The sequence below is a fragment of the Triticum urartu genome, unplaced genomic scaffold (assembly GCF_003073215.2).
Source record: "Triticum urartu cultivar G1812 unplaced genomic scaffold, Tu2.1 TuUngrouped_contig_7892, whole genome shotgun sequence".
Classification (NCBI taxonomy): Eukaryota; Viridiplantae; Streptophyta; class Magnoliopsida; order Poales; family Poaceae; genus Triticum; species Triticum urartu.
The window spans coordinates 2646-12632 of record NW_024118781.1 but is presented as its reverse complement, the minus strand read 5'-3'; the positions used below and the strand labels follow the sequence as shown (position 1 = coordinate 12632).

Below are 9987 nucleotides of genomic sequence, written 5' to 3'. Positions count from 1 at the left end.
GGGAAAGACCCCAAGTAGGATTCTGCCCTACTTGGGGTGCCCCTTGGCCTCTCCCCTCTCCCCCATCTATATGGGAGGGGCGCCACACATAACCATGACAATTGCTTAGCCGTGTGTGGCGCCCCCTCCATAGTTTAATCCCTCAGTCATATTTTCGTAGTGCTTAGGCGAAGCCCTGCGGAGATAGCTTCACCATCATCCTCAATGCGTCGTCGTGCTGCCGGAACTCATCCACTACTTCGCCGTCTTGCTAGATCAAGAAGGCGAGGACGTCACTGAGCTGAACGTGTGCTGAATATGGAGGTGTCGTACGTTCTGTACTCGATCGGTTGGATCGCGAAGAAGTTCGACTACATCAACGCGTTAACAAACGCTTCCGCTTACAGTCTACGAGGGTACGTAGACACACTCTCCCCTCTTGTTGCTATGCATCTCCATGAATAGATCTTGCGTGTGCATAGAATTTTTTTTGTTTTTCCATTCAACGTTTCCCAACATTTGCTTGCTTGGAAGCCTCCTGCAAGGGGCTGAATGTCGGGGGCGTAGTCGTACTCTGGAGCAACGCCAGTCTCGGTGTCTACCGGAGAGAAGAGGTGGAAGAAACAATAAATGTAATGCATCACTATGCATGACATGGCAATATGCAGTGCTAGGGGTGAACTAACAATGCTACACAATCATACGAAATGGGAAAACATCTGGGAATGTTTTCCCGGCGTTTGGCATTTTTCGGACACATGAATCGGAGGGGAAGGATCCATGCCCATCATGCTAGATGCATGTGACAGATGAAATGATAGCATATTCGGATTCGTAACTTTTTTTCTGAGCAACTTTCATATATAAATTATTTTCATCTGAGTTACAGATTATTTTGTATGATTTTTCAAAGTTTTAAATATTTTCTGGAATTTTCTAGAATTAATTCAAATTTGTATATTGCAATGTGCACACACAAACTATACACAGTAGAGCAGCACAGAGGCTGACAGGTGGGGCCCAGTTGACAGCTGAGTCAGCAGTCAATTTTCGACTAGTTGACTGGTCAGCTGACCAGTGGCCCCCCACTGTAAGTGACTGTCTTATTTAACAGAGCTTTATTAACGTTTTAGTTAAACTAATCATCCGATGGGGCCTAGTGTTAGTGGAACATTTGTTGGGGGTTTAATTAACAACACGGGCCCACACGTCATAGACATAGGAGGCAATGCTTTGGCCCGGCGGATGCTAACCCCGATCACAGCCATGGCAAGCACGCCGAGGGGGGGGGGCTCCGGCCTCGGCGGACTGGGCCAACCCATGAAGATAGCGACGCGCAGTGTAGCTCAAAAAGAAAAATAGGAACATGTTTTGAAAATCATGAACAATTTTTTTGAAACAGGAACATTTTCCAAATTCCAAAACATAATTGGGAAACACAAACATATTTCAAAATTCCTAAACAAAATTTGAAAACATGATTTTTAAGTAACTTGTGAACATTTTTTGAAACTTCTAAAAAATGAAAACATGAACAATTTTGTTAAAATAGGAACATTTTTTGAACATTGTTAAAAATTTGAAAAGAAAACATTCAAACATTTTTTGTAAAGCAAGAACATTTTTTGAAAATTCCAGAACAATTTACAAAATATGCGAATAATTTTCTAAGATTTCAAAAATGCGAACAATTTTTTAAAAAGGAACATTTTTTGAATTTATGAACAATTTTTGAAAGTTTGAACTTTTTTCAAAGCAAGAAATTTTTTGAAAATTTCAACATTTTTCGTAAGATGGTCTTAGAAAAATAAACTTGAAAAATAAAATAAACAAAAAGGCAAAAAATAGAGAATAAAAAAATTAAGAAAGAAGGAAAAGAAACAGAAAAGCGGAAAAGGAAGAAAAGAAAAAAACAAAAAAAACCCAAGAAGAAACAGAAAAACCGGTCAAAAAGAAAAAAACGGTTCAGTGATGCGGGGCTTCTAGAAGGTTCCCAAAATAGAAAAGCCCTGCATCGCTAGCAATGGGCCATCCCATTATACAAAATCTAGCAAAAGGTTCGCAACATCGTCACACCCACACAATCAATCGCCGCGGCAACACAGCACAACAGACCAAGTTCGAGTTCAGTACTGGCATGTATGCCAGAATCGGGTACCAAAATCAGAAGCTAGCTAAATACGCCCCGACGATCGTTAAGAAGTAGGTTGCACCCATGGAGATAGAGAGATCGTTGTAGCCCTGACACGTGAGATAAGCACATCCATGACGTCCATATCACATTTTTTAACCAGAGGCTAACACAACTGCAAAAGAGTAAGAGATTTAAAAATAACGTCAGCTAGTTTTGAAGGGTCGTCCAGAGTGTCTTAATTGACAGCATCAAAGCAAAACCATAAAACACGCCGCAGCTGCTGGACAAACAACTGACGAGAGGTAATAACTGAGCGAAGCTAGATGGAGACCAGTTAACCCCCAACTGAGTACAGCTCTACAACAAGACCGCAAAATCACAAAAAAAGAAAATATGGTCAGAATCTTCTTGCCGAAAACAAAGAGAACATGTAGTCGCAGCCCAAGCATTACGCTTCCTAATTTGATCTGAACATGTAGCAGCATGGAGCTTTCCACATGCCAAAGGAAGATCTTGATTTTAAGCGGAACACAAGCCCTCCAAACACCATTGAAGTTCCAACGAATAGAACCCATAATGAGATTGCGGTAAAGCGACTTCACCGAAAAAACATCTGAGGAGGAACGAGGCCAGACCATCGAATTTGAAGTCTTCGGGAGCGAGGGGAAGGTGGCAGCAAGTTGATGCCACTGTTCCAACTCTGCAGGAGAAAGGGAGCGACAGAAGGCCAAATCCCGACCAGAGTTGGCACTCTCAGAAATAGTTATCTAGAATTGCCACGGAAAGAAAAAAGAAGAGGGAAGGAAGAACATAAAGTGGTTTCCCCATGCCACCAATCAAGCCAAAAGCAAGTGGATTTCCTATCATTGACAAAAAATATATTGTATGTTCTAAAATAAAATAATAATTATTTATTTGTTTACTAAGTAGCAATTTAACCACTGTGATAGTATATGGTGTTGTAAAAAAGTTCAACATTATTAGTTGATGTGTATAAGGATCACAAGGACAGGACAGGTTTTGAACCACGGAAATATTTATATATGCATTCTAAAAATATATATATATATGCAACAGGGAAACATATATTCATGGCTCATGGCAACGCACGAGCATTCTACTAGTATATATAATTTGTTTCTCTATTTTTCCATCCTCTCCTGCTTTAAGCAAACCAATCTTTGGTAACTCAATAAACCAGATCAATCTACGATATGTAGCCTAAATTTACGGTCATCAATGAATTTTTTTTAATAATAAACCTGATAAAGGTTAGACATCATTTGTAACTAAATAAATATTAGAATAAATTCCCAGTCTATAGACAAATAAATATCAATAAATCTCTTACCTATTTCACTAACCTAATAAATGATAGAACAATTGCGCTTTGTATAATCAAAATATACTTTATTTATTTTGCATCAAAATTTGTCCTGTATGATTATCTTATTATGTTAATATAAATATATTTTCCTCGTGGCAAAGGCACGGGCACATCTCTATTTCTCTCCCTAATCTCTCCTCTCTCCGTAACCACACATTGCTTCTGGTCGTCCGTCGCCCTTTTTACAGAAATGTCCCTGTAATCCTTGGTAACTGAACCCGCAGTCCCTTTGTAAGTGGATCTGAGAAAACGCTTCGTTTTTACAGAAAACCCCCTGTATTTTATAGTGTTCAACCCGCGATCCTTCCCCAATTTCCCCTCTGCCCCGACTAAAAAATCCCCTCTACGCCGCCCGGCGCATGACCGCCCGATTCAGCGCCTCCCGCTGGAGACCGCCCGCCTCCGACGAGGGCCACGCCGGTGATCTCCCCTCAGCCCGCCTGCCCCCTCCTTTCATCTCCGTTCTACTCCTTCTCTCTCGGCCCCATCGAGCTCGCCTCGATCCATGGCCCCTCCTTAAACCTAGCTCCGGTCTCGGCCACGACCGGCCTCGCAGATCTCGGCCGCCATCCCCTACGCCTCCCCCCGCGTCTCCCTCACCTCGCCCGTGCAGCACCGTAGCTGCACGTCGCCTGCGCCATCTGCTGCTGCCCCGCTCTAAACCACTTGCATGCCATGGGCAGCGGCCATGGAGGACACACCTCCGCCTGCTCACTCGCCGCTGGCCAGCCAGTACCTCCACCAACATCTCATCCATCTAGATCAGTGGCCCTTTAATTTTAGCGGATTTTCTTCTTCTTTACAGCATGCTAATTAGCTAGGATATAGTCTTGATTTCAATTATTGCAGAATGGCAATCTGCTTTATGTTGGCTTTATCATCTCAGGATAATCCAGATGTTCTCATATGCCTTGAGGAGTTGTCGGTGGATTATATGCAGAGGCTACCAAGTGGTAGCTCCAATGTTGCAAGAGGTCAGTAATGGGTGCTTCTTCTGGGATGGCTAACCTGAGATACCAACGCTGAAGGATCTGAATTTTCAAGCTCAGCAAGGCCTGCATGTTGCAGTCTGTGGGACGGCCGGCTCTGGAAAATCAAGTTTGCTCTCTTGAATGGTATGGTTCCAAAGCTATTAGGAGAGGCCAAGACTTGCGGAACAATGCCATATGTCAGCCAGACTGCATGGATACAAAGCGACAAAATTCAGGACAACATACTGCTCGGCAAGACCATGGAGAGGGAGAAGTATGGCAGGGTCCTTGAGTGGTGTTCGCTAAAGAAAGACTTGGAGATCAGAAATCATTGGAGAGTGAGTCTGCACTCTTAGTGCCTGGCAGAAGCAAAGGACTCGGATAGCCCGAGCATTGTATCAGTATGCTGACATCTATTTATTCCATGATCCGTTCAACGCAGTTGACATACAGGATCCCAATTTTTCAAGGTAAAATACAATCTCTTTTTGTTACTGAACCTTTTTCCTGCAACATTCATATTTGTTCCGCTTGAAAAGGCTAGGACTGATCTTTTGATAATGTTATATAGAATCTTTGCTGAACTCCCTTGGTGTTGGTTGTTCTTGAACCGAAGAAACATGCGGTCTAGAATTGACATCATTCAGTTACTTGATGAAAACAAAGTTGCATGTCCTTTTAGTCTAAATGTAATATTATGCCTTCAAGCACATGATGGGGAATAAATCGCAGTTATGAATTGCACTGCACGTGCATGAAGGCGAATGATTTTTCTGGATGCCTTTGCCATCTGGTACATTGTGTTTATCAGTGAGTAATTGGTACAAAGTTCAGATTATCAGTTTATGTTTGTCTTGACAGATCGATGGTTTCGTCGCGGTCGGCAGGAGAAATATCATCAATGGTACGGAAAAAGGCAGGTAGGCTGAGGCGGGCGCCCACACCGAGCAGCCGATCCAGGAAACCAGCCCTGCGGCACCCCCTCGTGCCACTCCCCATCTCTATGTTTGTGTCAGGCCTAGCGCAAGGTATTGGTAGAAGAGGAGGCCGGAAAGAGAAGCTGCATGGTAGGAGGCTTTTGATCTGAAGGCAAGTTGGATGATCTGCTGACAAAGAAACACCTCTATTCTGAATTTCTACTTGAAACAATTGATCAGATCACAAATGTACCTTGGTTATGTCTCTCACTGTGTGCTGAACAATGTTTTGCCTATTTTCATCTTGGTTGCTGACATTGTTGGTGTTATCTGTCAAAGAAAGTTGTTGAAGTGAAAGATGAAGATGAACCCGTAGAAGAGCTGAAAAAAGGACGTGGTAGAAAAAAGGAAGCGAAGCCTAAACAGTATAATGATGTGAGTTCAGATTTCTTATGTTTTCTTCCCTGCTTCATCAATATGATAGCATGGTTGTCTTCCAGATTATGCGAATGTCTTTGGTTGTCATATACTGTGGATGCATTGTAGTTTGATGTGTAGCCTGTATTAACTGCTCAACAGACTTTCCTTGAATAATTATACATAGACTGTTCGATCTCTTATTGTTTAAAGAAAATTCTAATTAACTGCTCAACCCGTGACAGTACTGCCTCGCCCAGCGAGTTTTAGCTGATTGATCCTGCACATCAGCCTAACTGCTACAATAAATGGACTTACAACAATGATTCTTTCTATATTGAATTTCTATATTCGACCTCACCATTGCTTAGTTTCCTTTCCTGATGTCAAGACACAAAGAATTTGAGATCCAATTTATCTTTTTTAGTTTTTACACTAGAGTGCTTCATTTATATGTATTACTGTAGACACATGGGAATCCTCAAGGTGGCAGGCTTGTTCAGTTAAATGGTATGTTTTATCTAGATTGTGATTTCAGCATCATTGTTCTTTCCTGGTTTGTACTACTTTTCAGGTTTTAGTGTCTGGATCTTCAATACGAAACAGAGTCGACGGTATATGTCAATTCTGTATTGGTTCTAGGCAAGTAGGTTGACATGTTCATCTGTTATCATGAGTGTCGTGTTTACACTTGCAGTTCAGATATTACGCTTAAGCTAAAGGTCTGATTGTACTGTCTAGAGGTGGAATGGCTAAGCTCTCTTTATGGTCCTTTTTGCTGAATATCTTGCAAATGGCACACTAAAGTGCAGGAAATTATTAGGTGTGTGGGTATCAATCCAGTATGTTCTTATGTCTATGGATCCGGGAAATGTTGACGCTTTATTGGTTTTGGTCAACAAAATTTTAGGTGTACATGCTTTCATCTTGAATATATGTAGTTCTTAAGTAATACTACTTCTCGGTTAGTTCATTGAAGTAATGATACAATCAATTGGATGTTTCTCTACGGTTATGCATCTAGCGGGAAAATTGTTGTTTTCACATAATTGTTTTTCACCATAGTTCATTGTCAGCATCTTTATTCTCCTAATACAGTCATATTGTCCATATAAGTGCAGCTTTTAGTTCGTAAAAGTACTATATACTTTTCCCAATTGATTTCACTAGATTCCCTGTTTTTACAGTAAGGATTAAACCCGTTGCAATTTTTTGTAGTCTTGTGCTGAACACAGTTTATATAAAGAAAAAGAATTTAATCTTTCTGTTTCTTCCATGACGATAAAACTGAATATGTTTGGACATGGGTGTCACACAAGGAATGACGAGTTCATGTCAAGCACCTACGACTCAGTCATCAACAAGTCGCTAATAATGCATACTTGGTTTAACTAATTAAAGTAACAAACACAGACACCAACCCACGGGTGCACCACAAGGCGGAATCTCGGCGTTGACGGGAAAGAGGCTGTGGTGGATCGGCGTTGCTGGGAATAGGTTTGGTCGTGTCAGGTGTGGGCTTGCGGCAAGCCTCTCCTGCCTCCTGCCCTGGCATTGGGTGGTAGACAGAAGAGGGGTAACTAAACAAAGAATATATGAAATTGCGAAATGCCCTTTTCTCCCATTGCAAAATTATTTTGTTTCTCCCGTTACGCACGGGTACACTGTTGCAAAATGCAGGAATATTTTGGTTGTTCAAATTCATTCTTTGCTCCGTAAGTAAACCAATTATACATGGGTTAGGTTATGCCATGCAAACTTGATACCATTGGGTTTGTGTTCAAAGTAATTTATTGTGATTGTAATTTGTAACTACGAACATATCCCCTACATTTTGCCACTGGGTGGGTATGTTCTGTAGATCTGTAGAAATCAGAGGAGCAATATCATCTTGGTTCTGTAACAAGAAATAACCGTCTGCCAACTGAAACTCTTAAGAGCAGAGTGTGCAGGGTGTAATAGTAATCAAATTAAATACTAAACATTATATGTGCCGAATTCATGTATCAGTAATTCTACTGGTGCTGGGATGGTAATGGATAATGGATTGATTAGATTAGTAGCGCATCTCGCAAAAAAAAAAATCCGCAACTAACTTTCACAGAACTGAAAGATCACTTGTACTCCCTCCGTAAACTAATATAAGGGTTTTTAGATCACTACTTATTAGTTTATAAAGGGAGTAGCAAAGAAAGATCCCACAGAACAATCGATCCAAATTCAGGAAAGATAGAGCTCCTTACCAACGCCAGAAGAGATCGTCCGGTTCCCGAGGTGGGTCCACTCTAGAGGAGGGCGGTGGTGACCAGGAGAGGACAACTCGGTGGAAGGGAGCGTGCACGTGTGTCCGCCGGCGCGGTCACGCGGATGGACAGGCGGGGGTGCCCATGGGGCGAGCAGGGCGCGGAGGCCCCCCTGCCGGAGAGGTTCCCGGAGGACGGAGTAGCGTGTTCTGGAGTGGGAGAGGAGGGACAGGACTACAGGAGCGCCATGAGGGATGGGAATTCTAACATGGGCGTCAACAAGCTCAGCTACAAGAAGCGACGTCGCGTTTGACTGACAGTACAGTTCGGACATACTTCATTTTTATCTGTTTGGAACGCCACAACTTTTTTTTCAAAACGGGGGCAAAAGACCTCATCGATTAATTAACAAGAGAATTGTCCAGTTAATCAACGAACAATCGGACGAAAACCGTTACAAACCAATCACAACATTTTATACTATTGGCAGTTTATCTATACCGCTACAGCTACTGAAGGGTAGTGGATTTGAAGGTTGCTATATCTTGAGTTGTCCCTTATCTTACTAAATTCAGGATTCAACTCAGGAGAGTGTACAAAACATGCAGGTCTGTATTGTTTCCGGTGTGTGTTGGTCATGCATCAGGTATCACTCAGTTTCAAGGAATTTCAAGAGGGCATGTCAGCTTCTCCTATTTGATGTATTTTTACTTTCTCGAAATCTCTTTATTATTACCAGTGGTGATTATATTTCTGCCCGATGACTTGCTGTCATATTGTTTTAGGAAAGAAACCGACAAACAAGGAGAGAAAACTTAAACAAGAGAAATGTATGAGGATGTCGGTGTCCCATCAAACATGTATTGTGTACAGACTTTGTGGAATAATGAAGTAGAAAGCCATCAAATACAAAGGTTGTGTCCCATCAGTAACTTTATTTTTGAGTGACAACAGTAACTATATTTGATTTAGTTGAGTGACAAATAACACAGTAGAGGCCCTATCTGAGAATGTATATATTTATCCAAGAACAACCCCCTGGAACTTTTAATCATTTTTTGCTATCTTGCAAATTTGTTTGGGTGCTGAACTTTTTTTTATTTTTATAAGCACATATTTACTTATTTATTCCGTTACAACGCACGGGCATATGTACTAGTCTAATATTAAAGGAAGGATTGTTTCTCTAATTATTTTGGTTTATCGTGGAACCCAGATTATTTTCGTCCGTCGTCGTTTCTCATTCGGGATTGTTTCTCTAATTATTTTGGTTTACCGTGAGACCCAGATTATTTTCGTCCGTCGTTGTTTCTCGTTCCTACCGATTCGCTGGTGCGCACACCCGCCGTCCGCGCTGGGCTGGCCCATTTAGTTGCTTTTTTCTGTGAAAAACTGCAACAAAAATTGCGCGGCAAGGTGATTCGATCCTGCGATCGACTTGTCCTACATGGAGCGCAGTACCCACCACGCTAACAACATCTCTTGTGAATACTGGCCCTCGTCCTCATCCTTTTGTTCTTTACTTACTTTTTCTTTTTGTCGTTTAGTTTCTCTTTTTTTTCTTTCTATAAAATCGCGAAATGTTTCTCAAAATCCGTTAACTTTTTCAAAATTACGATTTTTTTTCAAAATGTTTCTCAAATTTGGTGACCTTTTTTCAAATTCGTTGAATTTTTTTCAAATCCGATGAACTTTTTTGAAATTCAATGAACTGTTTTTTTATTTTGATGAACTTTTTTCAAATTCAGTGAACTTTTTTTGAACTTCGATGAACTTTTTTCAAATTCGATGTACTTTTTTCCAAAATCATGATTTGTTTTTCATATTCGATGAACTTTTTTTCGAATTTGATGAACTTTTTTCAAATTCAGTGAACTTTTTTTGAACTTCGATGAACTTTTTTCAAATTCAGTGAACTTTTTTTGAACTTCGATGAACT

General features: G+C 41.1%; 1 long non-coding RNA gene across 5 annotated transcripts; it reads left to right on the top strand.

Moving 5' to 3' along the window:
- Positions 1-3807: 3807 nt before the first annotated feature.
- On the top strand, positions 3808-9104 carry LOC125531706. Of its 5 annotated transcripts, XR_007293446.1 has the most exons (5): positions 3810-4941; positions 5333-5823; positions 6273-6315; positions 8657-8749; positions 8834-9104. It is a non-coding gene; the product is annotated as an uncharacterized LOC125531706 (long non-coding RNA). The 5 variants fall into 5 exon arrangements; XR_007293448.1 differs by lacking the exon at positions 6273-6315 and having other exon boundaries at positions 3811-4941; positions 8834-9103; XR_007293447.1 differs by lacking the exon at positions 8834-9104 and having other exon boundaries at positions 3812-4941; positions 8657-8750.
- Positions 9105-9987: the final 883 nt, after the last annotated feature.